Raw genomic sequence first — 20,927 nt, 5'->3', positions numbered from 1 at the left:
CAGACAGGTACCTGGGGACGAGGCAAGGGCTACTGGGCCAGGCGCGCGGCGCCGAGGCAAGACGCAGCTCGGGGTGCCTCCGTCTTCCATCAGAGGGCCCAGGTTTCAGTCCCAGCTCCACCTTCTAACGTGCACCCTGGGAGACAGGAGGGGACGGCTTGAGTGGATGGGATCCGGCACCCATGGGGGAGGCCCAGATCGGGTTCCTGGTCCCCAACTTCGCCGGTCCGGTCCTAGCTGGCCAGTGCAGGCATCTGGGGAGGATCAGCAATGGGAGTGTCTCCTCTCTCGTGCTCTGTCTTGACTTTTATTCCCTCCTGGTGAGCGAGCTCTTTCTCTGTGCACAGGGCTAATCAATCACCCTAAGCCAGGTTCCACCTGTCCCTCATTGTCAGGTTGGAGCCCACCCCACGCCCACGCCGGGAGGGGAATTGTTCCCCGTCAGACCTCAGTGTCAAACGCCTTTCAGCCACGTTTGAGGAGCGAAGAGGTTTTAGAACGCGCAGTCCTGGGGCTAATTTTGCCACTGTTAAACTTAGCCATCTCTGCTCCCTAGGCCGGAGTCACTATCCCAAAGAGTCAGACCGGCGTTGTCTTTTTGGGAATTGTACTTCTGTAGAATTCTGACAGGCAATGGGCACAAAGCTCAAAAAAGGGGGGGGAGAGATATATTTATATGTATATACACACACACACGCGTGTGTGTATGTGTGTATAATAAAAGTGATAAGAACATCCAAGGTAGCAAGCCGAAAAGCAATAAACAAAGTCATACTCTAAAGGCACGTGATGTGTAGTTTGTTGACTGATTATTTGTATTAAACATAATAATAAAATCTGCTTTTTTTAAGATTTATTTATTTGAAAGTCAGAGTTACACAGAGAGAGAAGGAGAGGCAGAGAGAGAGAGAGATCTTCCACCCACTGGTTCACTCCCCAATTGGCCACAATGCCCAGAGCTGGGCCGGTCCAAAGCCAGGAGCCAGGAGCTTCTTCCAGGTCTCCCACACAGGTGCAGGGGCTCGAGGCGTGGGCCATCTTCTACTGCTTTCACAGGCCATAGCAGAGAGTTGGATTGGAAGTGGAGCAGCCGGGACTTGAGCCAGCACCCATATGGGATGCCGGCACCGCAGGAGGTGGCTTTACCTGCTAGGCCACAGTACTGGCCCCAAGCTGCTTTACATATAATATCCTATTTAGAAAACTCTAACTTAAAAAGCCCATTGAAGGCAGAGGTAGATTTATTTTTAAAGATTTATGTCTTCATTTGAAAGGAAAAGTTACACAAACAGAGGGAGAGAGAGAGGTCTTCCATCCCCTGGTTCACTCCTCAAATGGCCACAGAAGCTGAGGCTGAGCCAGGCTGGAGCCAGGAGCCTGGGACTTCATCCAGATCTCCCACACGGGTGCAGGGGCCCAAGCACGTGGGCCAACTTCCGCTGCACACAAATGTATCGAGCCAATGTTCTGGAAGTTTCCTCTGTCTGGGACTCAGCAGCCCAGTCTTCCTTGCGCGATGTTTGGATTAAGTTGACACGGTTTGCAGTGAAAATGTCCTGGGTGGAGACAAAAAGAACAGAGGCGAATTGAAGACAGCCGTTGTGGGGGAGACCTGGATTGTCACAAAATGTGGAAGCAGCGGGAGTGGGGGCAGGGAAACCAGGCAGGGCGAGACACCTGGGCTCCTCCCGGCAAAGCTGGGCCAGACCTCTGCAGATTTCCAAAGTCAAGGAGCGTGACTGGCCCCCCGACAGGGGATGGGGCCGGAGCTGGCAGAAGCAGCGCAAACGAGAGAAAGTTCCTGGCCTGGAGGGAAACGGCTCTTCCTGCCCCGGGAAAAGCAGGTGCATCCTGAGGAAGTCACAGGTTTTTACAAAACCGGGGCTCAGCCTGGCGGGTGGGGGTGGGGGTGGGGGTGTGTGTGGCAGGGATCTGTGACACTGGGGGGTGGAGAGCGCGGTGCAGCTTTTCTGGATCCCGCTGGGACCTGTCTCGGGAGGTGGCAGGGTGGGTGCCCAGCCGGGTCCTGTCTGAATCTGGAAAAGCCGCGGGGAGCCCTTCTGTGTGGCTGCTTGTGTTTGCTCACAGCGTGTGGCCTGAGTTCCGGGATGAGCCTGGAGAGAGGGAGAGGGAGAGGGAGAGGGAGAGAGAGAGAGAGAGAGAGAGAGAATGAATGTCCTCCTTTTGGGGCCTGCGTTGTGGTGCAGCGGATTAAGCCGCCACCCGTGACGCCGGGCATCCTCTATGGGTGCTGGTTCAAGCCCCAGCTGATCCGCGTCCCATCCAGCTCCCTACCAGGAATCGTGGCATAGCAGGTGCCCTCCGTAGGAGTAGCTTTAAACACCGGTCCCTTGTGAGCTCAGGCTGCGGGTGAGGGGCCAGGCAGGCGGGCCTGGGCTCTGCTCAGGTCTGTACAAGGTGCCCACCAGCTGGGCTCCAGGGAGAAGACTGCAAACCTCTGGATATCACCCCAGGGTACTTTGGGAAGCTCATGGCAAATGGAATCCAAAGACATCCATGACAAAAGTTCATGTGAAATGCATGTCATGAAAAAACCAGGCCTGGATTTCAATTTTTTTTTTTTTTTTTTTTTTTTTTGCTGCTACAAAAACTCATTTCTTAATGCCGTGTTTTCCTCGAACTTTTTGAAGTCCTCGGGGTCTTGGTAGAGAGGGCTTCTGAGGTCAGCTCTTGTGCTCCGCTACGCACTGCTAGGAGGGTTCCGACCAGCAGAGGGCGCAAGGGCCACAGTCCGGGCGCAGAGCGGCCAAGGCCGTGTCCAGCCTTCCGTGCCCCAGCACCGCTGGGCGCCGGCCGCAGAGCAGCTCCCTCGCCGCCATCGACGGAGAGTCGGCCTTCGGCGCTGGGCTTGTAAAACGTAGACAAAGGAGAGGCAGACCTGCTGGAACGCAGGAGAGCTCTGGGGACTCCAGGCTTTGGGGGAGGCAGGGCAGCAGTTAAGCCGTCATCCCATACTGGAGCTCCAGTTCAAGCCCCAGCAGCTCTGCCTCTGACCAGCTCCCAGCGCACCCACCGGGGAAGGCGACGGAAGATGGCCCAAGTGCTTGGCCCCTGCCACCCACGTGGGAGACCCAGATGGAGTTCCTGGCTCCCGGCTTCTGCCTGACCCAACCGTTGTGGCCGTTTGGGGGAGTGAACCAGAGGAGGGAAGATCCCCTTTCTCTTTTCCTCGCTGACCCTCTGCCTTTCGAATAAATAAAATATAAACATTTGAAAACCAATAAAGAAACTGGATGGAAAGCAGAGGGGCTGAGATGTCGGGGGGACTTGCAGCGTCGGAACAAGAAGCCACTTCCCTGCACGGTGGCAATAGGCAGCGGGGACAGCTCTTCCCCCGGGTTGGGGTCTGTTTCTGCGGTCTCGTCTGTCTGCCGCCGGCTGTGGTCTCCAACCCACGCTGAGGTTTTGCATTGCAGGTCTGGGAGCCCGGTGCCTTCCCAGCAGAGGTCGGTTGCCTTACTTGATTTCTCATTTGTGAAAGCAGATTCGCTAGAAGTAAGCGCTCCGCCCGGGCCAGCAGCAGCAGTGCCCATCTCGGGCCTCGTGAGTTGCTGGAAGGCGCGGCAGCTCTGGCACTTCACGCAAACATCTGCGGAGTGAATGGAAGGATGACACGTGAAGAAAAGGGGTTTGCAAAGTTAGATCTGAGAGCGGAAGAACAGGCGGGCATGCGGGTGCTGTGATGGGCCGTGGCTCCCTCCTCTGACCCGAGAGCTGCACAGAAAGAGGCACCGTGAGCACCGGGAGAGAGCTGCTGTGGTCCTGTCAAACAACGGCCAGCCTGCCTGCACCCCAGCCCCCTTCCTGCTCCTCTCTAGGGTACAACCCTCCTCGGGTTGCTCCCAAGCAGATTCAACAAACTGAAGATGGAAAATATTTGCAAAAAAAAAAAAAAAAATTGTGTGAGTACTGAACATGTGCAGACTTTGTTCCTTGTCATCATTCCCTAAACAATCCAGTGTGACAACCGTTTAGACCCCATCGACATTAACTGAAAGTGATCTAGAGACAATTTAAAATACGCAGGAAGGGGGCCGGCACTGTGGTGTAGCGGGTAAAGCCGACGCCTGCAGTGCCAGCGTCCCAGATGGGCGCCGGCTCCAAATAGGATATTATATGTAAAGCAGCTTAGGGCCGGTGCTGTGGTGTGGCGGGTTAAAGCTGCCGCCTGCAGTGCCGGCGTCCCATATGGGTGCCGGTTCGCGTCCCGGCTGCTCCACTTCTGATCCAGCTCTCTGCTGTGGCCTGAGAAAGCACTGGAAGATGGCCCAAGTGCTTGGGCCCCTGCACCCACGTGGGAGACCCGGAAGAAGCTCCTGGCTCCTGGCTTCGGATCAGCACAGCTCCGGCCATTGCAGCCATCTGGGGAGTGAACCAGCAGATGGAAGACTCTCTCTCTCTCTCCCTCTCTCTCTCTCTCTCTCTCTCTCTCTGCCTCTGCCTCTCTGTAACTCTGTCTTTCAAACAAACAAATAAATCTTAACACTGGTTTCTCAAGCACCGTTTTTGTTTGTCTGCACCCTCCCCCGCCCCGCCTGTGAGTCATGTGGGACGATGCCATCTCCAGCGAGTCATGTGGAAGGATTCCGTCTCCAGACCCCTGCCCGGCTGCTCCCGTCGGCCTGGCTCTCTGAAGCCAGCAGGGCAGCTCCTAACGCAGGAGCTCCTTCAGCAGCCTGCGTGTGGGGTCCACTCCCTCCCTCCCCTTTTACCCCTGTGGGCGAAGAACTATCTTCCAGGGGCTTCCTGAGAGGCAGCGCTTGGGAGGCAGGTTTTTTTTTTTTTTTTTTTTTTTTTTTTTTTTTTTTTTGAGCCGTTGTTGGTCTGCAAATGTCTAATCCTGTTTCCACTTGATCATGGTTTGAGAGAATTCTGGGTTCCACAGTATTTTTGCCAGAGCATCCAATGCCCTTTCTTTCTTTCTTTTTTTTTTTTTTAAGATTTATTTATTTATTTGAGGCCGGCGCTGCGGCTCACTAGGCTAATCCTCCGCCTGCGGCGCCGGCACCCCGGGTTCTAGTCCTGGCTGGGGCGCTGGATTCTGTCCCGGTTGCCCCTCTTCCAGTCTAGCTCTCTGCTGCGGCCTGGGAGGGCAGTGGAGGATGGCCCAAGTGCTTGGACCCTGCACCCCATGGGAGACCAGGAGGAAGCACCTGGCTCCTGGCTTTGGATCAGCGCAGCACGCTGGCCGTAGCAGCCATTAGGGGAGTGAACCAACGGAAGGAAGACCTTTCTCTCTGTCTCTCTCTGTCTAATAAAAAATAAATAATAAAAAAGATTTATTTATTTGAAAGTCAGAGTTACCAGAGAGAGAAGAGGCAGAGGGAGAGAAAGAGAGAGAGGGAGAGAGAGAGAGAGATCTTCCATCTGATGGTTCACTCCCCAATTGGCCACAATGGCTGGAGCTGTGCCGATCTGAAGCCAGGAGCCAGGAGCTTCTTCCGGGTCTCCCACGCGGGTGTAGGGGCCTGAGGCGTGGGCCATCTGCTACTGCTTTCCCAAGCCACAGCAGAGAGCTCATCCAATGCCCTTTCACTCTGACCCTCTGACTGTGGCTTACGTCCTGATTTTTCTCTCAATCTGTTACAGACCTGGAATTCTGAAATCATCACTACCAGAGCCACCCTGGAGGCCTCTTCTAGCTTCCTTCCACTGTGGGGATTTTTCATGTAGTAGTTCCTTTTTCTTTAACATAGAGCTGTTTATGTATTTATATTATGTATTTATTTGAAAGACAGAAATCTTGTAGGTATGGTTTGATGGGGGTATGTGCAGGGGTAGAATTTTAATCAGGAACTCAAAATTACTCGATTCTCTTATTCTGTGACCTTTCTGCTTTATATTTCTTCTTGAGTCCATTTGGCAAATGGAAATGGTCCATTGCATCTAAGTCCTCAAATATATTCACAAAAACATCGCTGATAATATGTTCTGTCATCTTAATATTTGTAGCATAGTACCTTTGGCCTGTTCATTCATTTCTTTTTTTATTAATTTTTTAATAATTTTTTTGACAGGCAGAGTGGACAGTGAGAGAGAGAGACAGAGAGAAAGGTCTTCCCTTCGTTGGTTCACCCCCCAATGGCCACTATGGCCGGCGCACCGTGCTGATCCGAAGCCAGGAGCCAGGTGCTTCTCTTGGTCTCCCATGCAGGTGCAGGGCCCAAGGACTTGGGCCATCCTCCACTGCCTTCCCGGGCCACAGCAGAGAGCTGGCTTGGAAGAGGAGCAATCGGGACTAGAACCTGGGGTGCCGGTGCCGCAGGCGGAGGATTAGCCTACTGATCCATGGCGCTGGCCCCTGTTCATTCATTTCTTTAAATTTAAAAAAAAATTTTTGCTTTATTTGAAAGGCAGACAGAAAGAGAAGAGACAGAGACAGAGTGCCCATCCACCGGTTCACTCTTCAAATGCTCTGGACCAGGCCAAAGCCAGGAGACTGGAACTCAGCCCAAGATCCCCTGTGGGTGGCTGAGCCACCAGCTGCCATCTCCCAGGACGCGGATTAGCAGGAAGCTGGGATGGGAGCAGAGCTGGACCTCGAAGCCCGCACGCTGACATGGAGCGTCGTGTCCCAAGCACTGACCCCTCCACCTTCCCGTTGTCACGCCACCTGTTGGCCTTTTGATATGGGATAGGGCAGGGAGCTAAGCCAGGGCCACAGTGCCTCCCCTCGAGGTACTCCCCTAGCCTGGCTGTCAGTCAAACAACCCCTTTCCCACCCAGCGCATCGACCTGCCACTGTGAGGGGCTCGCTCTCGCCGCTCTGCCTGCAGGTGGCGCTGTCTCCTGGGCTTTCCCCTTCCTGGCCCACGGGCTGTGCACCATACACGTGCCTGTCCTTGGAATGCCTCTCTGGGTGACAGCTCACTCAGGGGGAAGGGAAATGGACAGGTAAAATCCTTAATCCAAGAGAAAGTGTGGTGGGCGAGGTGGGGCCCAATTCCTGTTCTGGGTCCTTTCCTGTCACCCAGAGAGTGACACGTGTAACGTCATGATTTCTTATATTTCTTATTCTTGAACAACGCAAAGATTTTTAGAGCCTTTAGGGTTCGAATCATTCTTCCTGACTTTCAGGGTTGTTATGATCCCGCATTGCAGCTCTTTTTAACCTGAAACCCAAAAACTGCTGCTTCGTACGATCGCTGTCCGTTTCGATTTTCCCATGCATTTCTCATTGTTACTGCTCGTTATTCTACTTGTACCTTTTAGTTTTTCCTCTCTTTGCTTTTCTTTCTGCTAAGGTCTCCAGGACTTCCTGTAGTCAAGGATAGTTTCAAAGCAAAACGTCTCCCTTTTTATTTAGCTGGAAGCGTGTTTAGTTCCCCTTCGTTCTAGCAAGAGGCTTGGGAAGGCAGCTCTGGGCAGGCACTTTCCGCTCGGCGCACCCAGCCACTTCCTTAGAGAGGCAGACACTAGCCACTCTGCCACCTTCTTCTACCCATGTGTGCTGTTGAGAAATCTGCGGAAAACCCAATTTTGCTTTCACGAAGGTACTCAGTCTTTTATTTCCAGTAGTTTTATTTTTTAAGTACTCACTTTATTTTTTTTCCATAGGAAAGACAGAGCAAACGAGAGAGAGAGAGAGAGAGAGAGAGAGTGTCTGAGAGAGGTCTTCCATCGGCTGGGTCACTCCCCAAATGCCCACAACATCCAGGGCTGGACCAGGTCTAAACCAGGAGCCCAGAACTCCACCTGGTCTCCCACAAGGCGGGCAGGGACCCAAACACTTGCACCATCACCACTGCCTCCCAGGGTGCGCGTGAGCAGGAAACTGGATGGGAACTGGAGTGGGAACTCAGGCCAGACGTTCTGATGTGGGATGCAGGAGCAAAGCACTCACCCCAGCCGTTTGGTTAAGCTTATCTCACTGTCGGGGCCAGTGCTGTGGCGCAGTGGGTTAAAGCCCCGGACTGCAGTGCCGGCATCCCATAAGGTCACTGGCTTGAGTCCCGGCTGCTCCACTTCTGATCCAGCTCTCTGCTGATGCACCTGGGAAAGCAGCAGAAAACAACTGAAGTCCTTGGGTCCATGCACCTACATGGGAGACCCAGAAGAAGCTCCTGGCTCCTGGCTTCAGGTCGGCTCAGCTCCAGCCATTGCAGTCATTTGGGGAGTGAACCAGCGGAAGGAAGACTTCTCTCTCCCTCTCTCTACCTTTCTCTGTAACTCTGTCTTTCAAATAAATAAAAAATAAATCTTTAAAATTAAAAAAATAAAAGAGAGAGAGATCGCTTCATTGTCTTCAGTATTCCATGGTTCAGCTTCTGATCCAGTTTCCTGCTAATGTCCACCCTGGGAGGCAGCAAGTGCTTGGGCCCCTACCACTCCTGTGGGACACGGGGTTGTGTTCCGGGTTCCTGGCTTGGGCCAGAGAAACAGAAAGTGCGCGCTTTGCCCCCGCGGGCCGGGAGTGCAGCAGGGACCCCGCTGTCCCTGTGCCGGCTCAGCCTGGCCTCCTCCCAGCTGGTTCCGGGAAGGGTCCAGCCGCCAGACATGCCAGAACTGGACCGTGCTCTTCTGACGCTGCTCCTAAAACAAAATGTGGCCGGCGCCACGGCTCAATAGGCTAGTCCTCCGCCTGTGGCGCCGGCACACCAGGTTCTAGTCCCGGTCGGGGTGCCGGATTCTGTCCCAGTTGCCCCTCTTCCAGGCCAGCTCTCTGCTGTGGCCCGGGAAGGCAGTGGAGGATGGCCCAAGTGCTTGGGCCCTGCACCCCATGGGAGACCAGGAGAAGCACCTGGCTCCTGCCTTCGGATCAGCGCGGTGCGCCGGCCGTGGCGGCCATTGGAGGGTGAACCAACGGCAAAGGAAGACCTTTCTCTTTGTCTCTCTCTCTCACTGTCCACTCTGCCTGTCAGAAAAAATGTTAAAAAAAATGTGCAACTATTTCAGTGATAAAAACGTGCGACGTAAAACTTGAACGTCTGGGCGGACACCATGTGCAGCAGGTTAAGCCACCACGTGTGATGCCACATCCCATAGGAGTCCTGGCTGCCCCACTTCCACACAGCTCCCTGCTGATAATGATCCGTTGCAACTTGTCATTGAATTTGTATTTACCTTTATTTATTGAGATAACAGCATACATACAGAAAAGTGTGTGAACCTTAAGTGCACAGATTAAAATATAGAATGCTGGGGCCAGTGTTGGGGCTCACCGGGTTAAACTGCTGTTTGTAATGCCAGCATCTCATATCAGAGTTCTGGTTCGAGTCCCAGCTGCTCTGCTTCTGATCCAGCTCCCTTCTAATGTGTCTGGGAAGGCAGTGCATGATAGACCAGGTCTTTGGGCCTCTGCCACCCACATAGGACACCCAGAAAGTGTGGCTCCCAGCTTCTGTCTGGTCCAGTTCATCACAGAGTCAGTAGCAAGATCTTGTTCATTAGAAACACGGGAGGAGAGCACACGGAGAGACCTAAGTTGTGGCTGCACTTCTGGGACAGGCAGTGTCTCTGCCCAGGGAGAGAGAGAGAGAGAGAGAGAGAGAGAAGGGGGCCCAGCCCATCCTTCCCTCAGGGTCCCACTCCAGAGAGAACTAACCCCCTCCCATGATGCTGGCATCAATCCACCTGTCTAATCAGCTCTTGAAGGACCCCCATCTTGAAGTTCTCGGCCACGCGGGGCTGGTCCACGTGCGTCTGTGAACTATGTTGGTCCCCTGGGGGGGGGCCCTCTGAGTATCACAGGTGCACCTAGACACTTGTCGCCCTCCTCCCGCCCTGTCTGCAGGCCTGCAAGGGATGTGAGCGGCTGCTTCCTGCTAAGACAGGCTCCATTTGACTTTTAAAACTTGTCTTAAAAAGTATAACCCTAGGGGCCGGTGCTGTGGCGCAGCAGGTTAACGTCCTGGCCTGAAGCGCTGGCATCCCATATGGGCACCGGTTTGAGACCCAGCTGCTCCACTTCCAATCCAGCTCTCTGCTGTGGTCTCGGAAAGTAGTAGAAGATGGCCCAAGTCCTTGGGCCTCTGCACCCACGTGGGAGACCTGGAAGGGGCTCTTGGCTCCTGGCTCCTGGCTTTGGATCGGCGCAGCTCCGGCCGCTGTGGCCAATTGGGGGTGAACCAGTGGATGGGAGACCTCTCTCTCTCTCTCTGCCTCTCCTCTCTCTGTGTAACTCTGACTTTCAACTAAATCTTTAAAAATATATATATAACCCTAATACATAAAAAAGGAAGAGGGACGAGCCACACTCGGCTAAGGGCTCCTCTCACAAAACCTGGCCGTGGAGCAAGGCGGGATCTTTCCCATTCCTACCTTCTTTGTTCTCTTTGCAAACAAGCGTGCATCATCTTCTCATTGGAAGTACTTTCCCAGTAAGAGCTGCGGCAAAATAACCCCGAGCCGAACAGAGCAGGGAAGCAGCCAGCGTTCCAGGATTCTCCCACTCGGTCTGGCTTTGTTTCCCCCGCATCCGGTTTCCAGTGTCTTCTATAACGCGGTTGTTGAAACCACAGACCATAGACACTGACTGAAACAGCCCCTGGGGAGCATAAACTAATAGGCGTGAGAGCCCTGGCCGCTCCGTGAGTGCTGGCTTCTGCGCTGAGCCTTGTCCTTATCTCGTTAGAGTCTCCGCAGGCCCCGGAGGTGTGTAACCACATCCCCCCTGCAGCGCAGACCAGCGCTGTGGGGCTCCTCCACTGTAGGCTCGCGCTGGCTACTGTAGGCTCGCGACGTGCCTACGGCTCAGTTACCACTGTCCAGAGGCGCTGCCGCGATGTGTCTGTCCTGGGCACAGGAGCCAGCCTGAAAACCTTTGCAGTGGATGGAAATTCCCCTCCGTCGAACCTGGGCCGCTGAGTGGCGCCTCTCGTGTAGCTGATCTCAGGGACTCATCGGCCAGTCTCCCTCTCTTGGCTTAGTTTCCCGGTGCTGCTTTGATGAGCGAAGATGAATTTGTTGCTAAAGACGAACTCCCTGCATTGAGGAAGTGGTGCGTTCGCTGCAGACAGTCCCGTGGGGTCCGGACCACAGCCTCCTGAGGTCGGCATCTCCTCTGTAGACAACACCTTTCTTCTTCTTAATTTTCAATTTCTTTCTTTTTTTTTTTTTTTTTTTTTGACAGGCAGAGTGGACAGTGAGAGAGAGAGACAGAGAGAGAGAAAGGTCTTCCTTTTGCCGTTGGTTCACCCTCCAATGGCCGCCGCGGCCGGCGCGCTGCGGCTGGCGCACCGCGCTGATCCGATGGCAGGAGCCAGGAGCCAGGAGCCAGGTGCTTCTCCTGGTCTCCCATGGGGTGCAGGGCCCAAGCACTTGGGCCATCCTCCACTGCACTCCCTGGCCACAGCAGAGAGCTGGCCTGGAAGAGGGGCAACCGGGACAGAATCCGGCGCCCCGACTGGGACTAGAACCCGGTGTGCCGGCGCCGCAAGGCGGAGGATTAGCCTATTGAGCCACGGCGCCGGCCCTCTTTTTCTTTTTTTTTTATTTGTGAAAGGCACAGTGACAGAGAGAGGAAGCAAGAGGCAGAGAAAGAGAGAAACTTCCATCCTCTGGTTTGCTCCCCAAATGCCTGCAACAGCCAGGGCTGGGTCAGGCCGAAGCCAGAATCCAAGAAGACTCCATTGGGTCTCCCATGTGGGTGGCAGCAACCCAACTCCCGTACCAAACACCCACATCTCTGTGGGGTTTGAGAAACAGGACAGTGTGGGGAGCAACTCGGACTAGACTAAGTTACTGGAATTAAGACTTATTCTATGCATCTGCTCTCCCACAATATGGCGCTGGGAAAGGAGGCAACAGCTTCTACCAGCTGCCTCTCACCAACTTGACAAGCTGCAGGAGCTGCTCCTGATTGGAGGAGAGCAGCGTACTCGGCGTGTGGGTAGCAGAGTTGGGATTGGTGGAGGAGGACTATAAAGGAGGAGAGAGACAACATGCACCAGGAACATCTAAGGGGAACACCTGTGCAGCCCCCGAGAGAGCCGGCCGGCGGTGTGCCGCTCCCCCGCGGAAGTGGGGAATGTGGCAGGGGGAACCGCCCTTCCACGGAGGTGGAAGGGACAGTAGCCAACCCGGGAAGAACCAGCAGCAAACCCGGGAAGGGCCGAGCAGACGAAAGAACAGCGCAGGGTCCTGTGTCGTTCCTCCATGAAGAGGGGGAGCGACATAATGGTGCCGTGACTCGGATATGAAGCCTAGGCAGGGTTTAGTGTCGTTCCTCCATGAAGAGGGGGAGCGACAGGACAGGCCTTCCTTTCCCAGAATATCAGTAGGAATAAAATACATAAATTGAGAAGGCGGAACAGGAAAGTCGGTGCAGAAAAAGAAACTAGGGAGAGGCAAGAAGCCCTTAGGAGGCCAACCTTTTAGTGCTTTGGTTCATAAAATGAAAACAAAAAAGTCACGCCCTGTTTCCCTGCCCCTGGCAAGGTGCTAACACCTGGCCAACTCTGAGCACATCAGCCAGGCAGCCCCAAGCTCAAGGGCAGGAGACGGCCTTGGACCGGGCATCTGCTGTGAGGGCTGTGGCCCTGTGGGTCCAAGATGCCAGAAAGACAAAGTACAAGTTCACGAGAAGCGGAAGCCGTAGGAGGCCGGCGGGGGGCGGAGGGGCTGTCCCGCTCGCCCTGGTACCGTTACTTGGCACAAACGGATGCATCTGCTCTGTGGAAATGGAACTTAAGGCTGTCACAAAGAATTGAGGCTGGGAAACCCAAGGATCTGGAATGTTCTGAAGGATTTGGGGCTCTCCAGAATGGAGCCTGTGGGAAGGAACTTGGTTCAATTAGACACAGCTGGGGAAGAAACCTTCCGCAGAGAGAGAATGTGGGCGGGATTTAGTAAAAGGTCAGAACTTACTAGACCCAAGTGGGCATACTCAGGGGAAAACCCAGAAGCCACAGTTCATTAGAAACACATACATTCGGTGCCAGCGCTGTGGTGTAGTGGGTTAAGCTGTCGCCTGCAGTGCTGGCATCCCATATGGATGCCAGTTCGAGACCCGGCTGCTCCACTTCTGATCCAGCTCTCTGCTATGGCCTGGGAAAGCAGTAGAAGATGGCCCAAGTCTTTGGGCCTCTGCACTCGCATGGAAGACCTGGAAGAAGCTCCTGGCTCCTGGCTTCGGATCGGCACAGCTCCGGCCGTTGTGGCCAATTGGGGAGTGAACCAGCAGATGGAAGACCTCTCTCTCTGTCTCTGTCTCTGCTTCTCTCTGTGTGTAACTCTGACTTCCAAATTAATTAATTAATTAAAAAGAAGCACATATGGTCAGGGGCATAGCGGGTTAAGCCACAGCTCGCAACACCGGCATCTCAGAGCAGGGTTCCAGTTCTAGTCCTGGCTGCTCTGCTTCCAACCCAGCTCCCTGCTGACCCACTGGGAAAACGACAGAAGATGGCCAAGTGCTTGGGCCCTGCCACCCATGTTGGAGTCCCAGGCTCCTGGCTTCAGCCCAGCCCAGCACCTGCCATTGCAGCCACTTGGGGAGGGAACCAGTGGATGGAAGATCTCTTCCTCTCTCTCTCACTCTGCCTTTCAAATAAATAAAACAAATCTTTAAAAAAAGGTGGTCAGCCAATCTTCCTGTATCTGGGGTGTGAAAATATATTGCTGTTATTTGCCAGAAGTACATAGGCCTACCTGCTGTGGAGGCCCTGCGTAAGAGGAGAAGAGGACCCTCTCCCGGTGCCCACTCCACGTGTGCAGTCTGTAGCAACGGCCTGGGATTTGGACCAGCCAACGAAGCGCCCCCTGCAGGCTGGGAGGGGACTGCAGAGGGCGATCTGGGGACCCTGGGAGCCCCTGCAGAGAAAACCGAGTAGAATGGATGGTTTTGAGGGAACTGATAAAGACAGGAAACACATGGGCATTCCTACCGGGCACTTGGCCATGTCTGCAAGGACATGACGTCCAAATGAGTTTTCTTCTCTCCGCAGCCCTAGTGGGAGGCAGGAACTTTACTCAGAAATCGGCCCTGTGTGCCAGGGCTGAGAGCGGAAAAGTAAAGAGGACGCGGACTACCAGCCCCGTTCTCCCAAGAGAGAGCCTTGGGCCCGCCTGGATAGCTCTTGCAGATGATAACCTTGGGCAAGGAGAGAGGGGCGGATCCCGGCCCGGCGAACGAACGCAGGCGCCGTGACACGAGGGGCAACTTGGCGGCTGGATACCTTCAGGGACGGGACACCCCCCCTTCCCCCCGCCGTGTGGACAGCTGCCCACCCAGCAGCGCCACTGGAGACCCACAGTCATCACAGATGAGCTTTCCTAGCAAGAATGGACCACGTCCTCGGGCTCCTGCCCCCACGTGGGAGGCCCAGAAGCAGCTCCAGGCTCCTGGCCACTGGAGGAGGGAATCCACGGGTGGAAGATCGCTGTCTCCCTGTCTGTCTCTAATTCTTTCAGATTAAAAACAAAACAAAACACACAATTAAAGAAAAGCAGAGGTGAGTGTTTGGCCTGGCACTAAGACACCAGATGGGATGCCGGTGTCCGATCCAGCGCTGGCCACTGCAGGCATAAGTGGAGGGAACCAGTGGATGGGCGTGCAGCCTCCCGAATAAATTTTAAGAAAGAATAAGAAGAAATAAAAGGAAGGGGTTACCCTAGGCTTCAGGGCCATGCTTGTCTCCAGAGGAAAAGGCACGGTGGCTTCGAGGGCACTGGTACCACGCCTGCTCTGGCCCCGGGTGGTGGGGCCCCAGGTCCTTTATAATTATCTATTAAGCTGTACATTTATGCTTCGTACCTTTTCTGTATTACCTGCAAACCAAAGAGTTTAAAAAGCCACGAATTACCAAAGTTAAAATACTACTGAATAGTACATTTAAAAGTGGCTAGGATGGTACATTTAACACTATGGGTGTATCTCACCGTTATCTAAAATATCTAAACACAGACGGTGAAATATCGCAAAAACATGCACAGAGAGCGCCCCCATGTGGACATCTTGGGAAACGCAGTTTGAGCCGAGGCTCCTTTAACGAAATGCCTGCAGCGAAAGTGTTAGAGATGTTGGGGTACTTGGGGACTTTGGAATACTTGTATATACACAATGAGATATCGTGGGGAGGGGACCCAGATGTAAACATGAAACTCATTCGTGTTTCACAGACACCTTAAACACAATGTTCTTGATCATCTTATGTACAAACTTGGTGACCACGGAGCCAGCAGACTTGTGGTGTCATGTTGGCATTCAAAAGGCTCCAGATCTTGGAGCATTCCAGAGTTTGGATTTTTGGGGTAGGAATGCTCAACCTGTATTGTAAAGATATCAGTTATCGGGGGCCGGCGCTGTGGTGCAGTATGTTAATCCTCCGCCTGTGGCGCCGGCATCCCATATGGGTGCCAGTTCAAGTCTCGGCTGCTCCTCTTTCAATCTCGCTCTCTGCTATGGCCTGGGAAAGCAGTGGGAGACGCCCCAAGTCCTTGGGCCCCTGAACCCACATGGGAGACCCAGAAGCAGCTCCTGGCTCCTGGCTGCGGAACGGTGCAGCCCTGGCTGTTGTGGCCATCTGGGGAGTGAACCAGCAGATGGAAGACCTCTCTCTCTCTCTCTCTCTCTCTCTCTCTCTTCTGCCTCTCACTGTCTGCAACTCTACCTCTCAAATAATAAATAAAATCTTTAAAAAATATCAATTATTGGTTATAGATTCAGAATCAAATTCCCCCTCTAACTGGACAGACTCTGGCACAATCAGAGTGAGAGGAAGGCACCCTTTATCCGATACCAAGACTGACCACAGAGCTAAGATAATTGAGCCAATGGACAATAGCTCAGAGTTGGATCAAGGGAGCCCACGCAGGCACTCGGACGGAACCACGCAGGTGAGGCAGCTGTGGCTGGGCAACCCGTGGGACGTGGCTTCTCCATTCGTGATCGCGCTGTCCATTTTAGCAGAAAACCATAAATAACTCAGAGTCCATGGGCAGGAAGAATGGATAAATCAGTGATGATGCATGCCCACGCTGGAATACTATGCAGCAGAAAAAAAAAACAGATCAAATCTGGGACCTGTGTGGTGGCACAGCAACCACAGGGTAAGCCAACGCATGCACCCCAGCGTCCCATACGAGCGCTGGTTCTAGTCCCGGCTGCTCCACTCCCACTCCAGTTCCCTGCTAACAGCCTGGGAAAGGCATCAAAAGGTGGCCCGGGTGTTGGGGCCCTGTCACCCTCGTGGGAGACCCAGATGGAGTCCCAGGCTCCTGGTTTCAGCCTGGTCCAACCTTGGCTGTTGCAGCCATCTGGGGAGTGAACCAGTGGATAGAAGACTGCTATCTCTCTCTCTATCTCCCCCTCCCTCCTCTAACTCTGCCTTTCAAAAACATAAATATTTTTTAAAAAGATAAAAAAAAGAATTATGAGTAAAAAAAAGCAAGTCTCAGAAGATAACACAGGGTGTATGATTTCATTTCATAAACCTCAAAAGCAAAAAAAAAATAATAATAATAATATTGAGGCCTGTGCCGCGGCTCACTAGGCTAATCCTCCACCTGCGGTGCCGGCACACCGGGTTCTAGTCCCAGTTAGGGCGCCGGATTCTGTCCCGGTTGCCCCTCTTCCAGTCCAGCTCTCTGCTATGGCCAGGGAGTGCAGTGGAGGATGGGCCAAGTGCTTGGGCCCTGCACCCCATGGGAGACCAGGAGAAGCACCTGGCTCCTTGCTTCGGATCAGCGCGGTGCGTCCACCGTGGCGGTCATTGGAGGGTGAACCAACAGCAAAGGAGGACCTTTCTCTGTCTCTCTCTCTCACTGTCCACTCTGCCTGTCAAAAATAAAATAAAATAAAACCTTTAAAAAAAATAATATTGTTTAGGGATGCACACCAATGCGATAAAAAGTATTAAAAGGGGAAAAAAGAAAAAAATTTAAAAAAGAAAAAGCAAACACAAACAAAAAATATATAAGGGAAAAGTTGTCAAGAGGAGGGTGACAGAGACTTTGGGGAGCGGAGGCAGTGGGGGCTGGCAGAGGCAGGCCCGGGGCTCACTCTGCTGTTAGACATCATAGCTGATCTAGGCACTCTTCGGTGTGTGTCAACCCTCACACGAGTGTGACAAACATGGAGGAGCAAGGGACAGTGCCCGCCCTCAGCCGAGGGCCACGCTGGCTTCCACAGACCAGACACTGCCTCCCTGGTCCGGGCTGCCGAGAACAAGGTGGGAAGATGAGGACCGGAACCGGGCCACCTGGGGGTGATCTCCGAACTTGGAGGAGCCATTCTGGGCAGACAGGGCCGCCTCGGGCAGGGCGCTGCGGGAGAAGCCCTCATCTCCACTGGGCAGTCCAGGGGGGCAGGAGGAGCGGCTCTGCAGCCTCCTGCTGGCCGCACACCTCATCCCCACCCTCGCTGTCCCTTCTCCCAGGAGCAGCTGGCCAGAGGGTAACACGACTCCAGCCACGCATGCGCCCCGGCCTGAAGGTCAGGATGCCACGGGGCAAGGCAGGGCCTGGTCTCCATGCTTACCGCAGTGGAAGCCGTTAAGGTAGGGCTGTCGGGGCCCCAGGGGGCCTGGCTCCCAAGCTCAGGGTCACCCCCACACCACAGGCACTCTCCCCAGGTCTCCCAGGCCCTGCTTCCTTAGCCTCCAGGCAGCTGGGTACCAAGAAGCCCTTGCTGTTCTAACAAAGGACAGACAGATGGGCTCTGGCTGGGCCTCCCCGGACCCAAGTGGCCGCCAACACCACTTCCACAGCCACCAGAGCCGGCCTGGCTTCCTTACAGACCGAGGAGGTGGCGATGGTGGCGGCAGCAGGCACCCTCCCTTTGTCTTGGGAGCAGCAGGTGCCCAGCACACAGGGAAGCCAATCCGGGACTCTGCCTGTCTGCGAGCCTGAGCAGCCTCCCGCAGGCCTGCATGTGGAGGGCACGCTGGGCTTGGGTGGGGGTATACAGAATGCCCAGGGCACCACGAGCCCAGGGATAGCAGCAGCCAGGGAGTGAGCGCTTACTGTGTGCAGGTCCCAGGCTGGGCCTGCCCAGCCATCCAAGGATGCTGTACCAGGATCTGCAGTTACCAGGAGGGTACTGGCGGAGGGGGGCCTCTGCTCGGACCTCACTCCCTCCCACACCGTGCTTATCACCAGCGAGCTGACGGGACTTGGACGAGGGCCTCTTACCTTCGCCTTTCTCCCCCAGCGTCCACACCACTATGGCCGAGACCCTCCCTAAGGCCGAGCTCCTGCCCCCACTGCCCTGGGAGCCCCCAGGGGACCAGAGCAGCATCCGGGACCCACCTGTCGTCCCTGCAGAGCGGCAGCCACAGGATGGCGCGACCGCCGGCCTGGACCCTGGGCCCTGGAGGTTCCTGGAGGTGCCCTCCATACACGTCACGCCATCCAGTGACGGGGAGTCGCCCCCCTGCATGCCGGCCCCGCGACGCTCGGGGCGGCTGAGCAGCTCGGACCTGGACAGCCTGTCCCAGGACAGGTGAGACCAGGGCAGGGGGGCGGGAGAGGCGGGGGTCTCTCTTTGGGAGCTCAAACTCCTGGATGGGCTCTCCGTGTCCAGACGAGCCAGCTGCAGGTTGGATATCGTGTGGCCTCACCCCACGGGGGCCTGAGTGGCAGCACAGCAAACCAGCAGCGAGGAGAGAGTGCGTGGGTAGCGGTGACCATGAGTCAGCCTTTGGCCCGCTCACTGTGGGTCAGGACCCCGCGCAAGGAGCCCTTGGTCTCCAAACTGAAACAGGACAGAGTTGAAAACAGCAGCCCGGGCAAGGCATGGCGGGGCCGTGCGGTTTCCTGCAAGCAACACGGCGTGACGTACATGTTGAAGTGTGGGCTGGGATAAAAAGCATTTCCTGCCGTAGCTCACAGGCAAGCAAAACACAACACGGCCTCTGGCCCAGGCAGACAGGAACTGGGTCGTTCGGGGCCACAGGCCCAACGAGGACAGAACGAGAAGCAGCCAGGGTAGTGGGCTCCAGCAGCAGTGGACGCCCTAGGACTAGAGTTTGAGCTCCAGAACCTCAGACCCCGTGGTGACCGAGAAAAGCGAGCCGCAGAATGATCCAGCAGGAGTCTGGTGGCAGATCTTTCTGAAAGACCTGTGAGGCGGGCTGCAGCAGGGCTGGCAGGTGCATCCTGGAGTGTTAGCACACGGACCCAAGAGCCCACGGTAAAGCTACACAGGGACAGCAAGGGGGTTGGAGCATGGAGAAAAGGGGCCGTGGGCTGTGGCTCTGATGGTTTCTGTCTTTACAAAAGAGATATATCTGCCTCTGCCCCTCCCCCCCCCAACATCCTGGTCCTCGCGTGTGAAATTGATACGCCCTGCTCGGAAATGTCAAGGTATCTCAAAAGCAGACACAGGCAAGGGGAAATACAAAGGGAGCCGGGGACAGAGGAGGAGCTGGGGGAAGGCCGGCCGGAGCCTGAGGGTAGATGCAGGTGGGGAACAGGCTGTGGGGGCGGGGAGGGGAGCAGTAGACCGGGGAGAGGAAGGAGGCCCGGCCAGGCCAGGGGGAGTCCAGCGAGGCTGGGGGCCGGGAAGAGTTTAGATTCTGCAGGTGTGAGGGGAAGAGAAGGGTGGGGGACAGACACGTGGGCCCGCCACCCACCAGGGCGCGATGGGAATGGGGCAGCCTACCTAGGAGCTATGAGGTGGGCCTCACGACCCCAGGGGCCGGGCAAGGAGCCAGCGGCTCCCACAAGTGGCCACGACCCATGTGCCTGGGCTCGCACAAGTGGCCACGGGCCCCGGCCACCGAGCAGGGGGGCGGCACCCAACTGCGTAGCCACCAGGCCCCAGGCCACCCAGCAGGCCCCTTCCCACCCGCGAGCACGGCCCTGCGCGGTGGCCCGGGGAGACTGGCACAGACAACAGCCAAGGGGGTGCTGGATTCTGACGCCGTCTGGCTGCCAGGGCTGGACGTTCCAGGCCTCGGGATCCTCTCGGGCCCGGCACCCCCAAATCCCTTCCCGCCAGCTCCGGGCGCCCCAACGCCTGGGGTCAGTCCCGGCCGCCGCCAACCTCGCGGGGGTCTCCTGGAGGGCCCGGGAGCCTGGTGCGCGCCGGCTCCGCGTCTCCGGCGCCTGCTCGGCCCGCAGCCCAGCGGTCGGCGTCTAGGCCGTGGCCGCCCTGGGCGCGCTGCTGCGGGCGGGGGCGGCGCCGTGACGCGCGGGGCGGGGAGAGGAAGGGGAGTCGCTGACGCCGCGGCGGCCTCCGCGGCTCCGGCCTTTTGTGCGGCCGGCGGGGTCGGGTGGGGGCGGCGGCCGCGGAAGGCGAGGCCGGTGCCCTGCGGGGACGCCCAGCGCAGCCCAGCCCAGCCCCGCGCAGCCGGGCCCTGCCCTGCCCTGCCCTGCCCTGCCCTGCCCTGCCCTGCCCTGCGGCCGGGGCGCCGCCGCGCCGCATCCATGTTCGAGTAAGAACCGGGGCCGCCGGCGTCGGGGGGCTGAGGGCCGGGCGCCGGGGAGGGGGCGCCTGCGCGGCTGCGGGGCGGCGCGGCCGAGCTGGGTCCAGCGCTGGCGCACGTGGGCCTAGGTCTGGGCTGCCGGCGCGGGGCACCTGGGGCGCAACCCCCGAGGGGCGACTCCGAGGGGGTCGCCTTTGCGGGCCCGCGAGGCGCTGGGTGGCGGTGGCGGGGGTCTGGCTGGCTGGGCCGGGCGGGGGGCTCCTCTTGCGGGCAGCGCCGCCTGCGGGGAGGGCGCGCAGGCACTGCTGGCCTCTGCCTGGGAGGCCGGCCCGGGATGCAGGGAAGTCGGCGAGCACCCCGCCGGCTGGGCCCTCTCCCGCCGGCCTGGTGGGTCTGGGCTGCGGGGGGCGGGGCTCCTGCGTGGCCCAAGGGCCGCGTGCCCGAGTGCGTTTCCAGCTGGACGTGTGTGTCCCTGTGTACAGTAGTGCGGGTCCGTGCGCGTGTGCAGGCCCCCTCTGCTGCCTTCCGCGGCTCTGCCACCCTCAGCGAGTGTCTGATCGTGCCCCCCACCCTCTGGGGTTGTGTGCCTGTGTCTCC

At 56.5% G+C, this 20,927-nt stretch overlaps 1 long non-coding RNA gene across 10 annotated transcripts; it reads right to left on the bottom strand.

The window, feature by feature from the left end:
* Positions 1 to 883: 883 nt before the first annotated feature.
* Positions 884 to 20,921, bottom strand: LOC138846513 (uncharacterized). 10 transcript variants are annotated; one of them, XR_016224898.1, is made up of 6 exons: positions 18,211 to 20,921; positions 16,627 to 16,738; positions 15,712 to 15,947; positions 14,573 to 14,730; positions 13,612 to 13,773; positions 9,069 to 11,018 (listed from the first exon to the last, which is right to left on the bottom strand). It is a non-coding gene; the product is annotated as an uncharacterized LOC138846513 (long non-coding RNA). The 10 variants fall into 10 exon arrangements; XR_016224901.1 differs by having other exon boundaries at positions 19,949 to 20,921; XR_011384036.2 differs by lacking the exons at positions 9,069 to 11,018; positions 13,612 to 13,773 and adding exons at positions 884 to 1,556; positions 2,296 to 3,610 and having other exon boundaries at positions 15,712 to 16,738.
* Between the last annotated feature and the right edge of the window lie 6 nt (positions 20,922 to 20,927).

Source organism: Oryctolagus cuniculus, chromosome 18 (genome assembly GCF_051225735.1).
Source record: "Oryctolagus cuniculus isolate XC-2025 breed Fujian yellow rabbit chromosome 18, ASM5122573v1, whole genome shotgun sequence".
NCBI classification, from domain to species: Eukaryota; Metazoa; Chordata; class Mammalia; order Lagomorpha; family Leporidae; genus Oryctolagus; species Oryctolagus cuniculus.
Note: the sequence above shows the minus strand (reverse complement) of the source record. Positions and strands in the feature narration are given on the sequence as shown.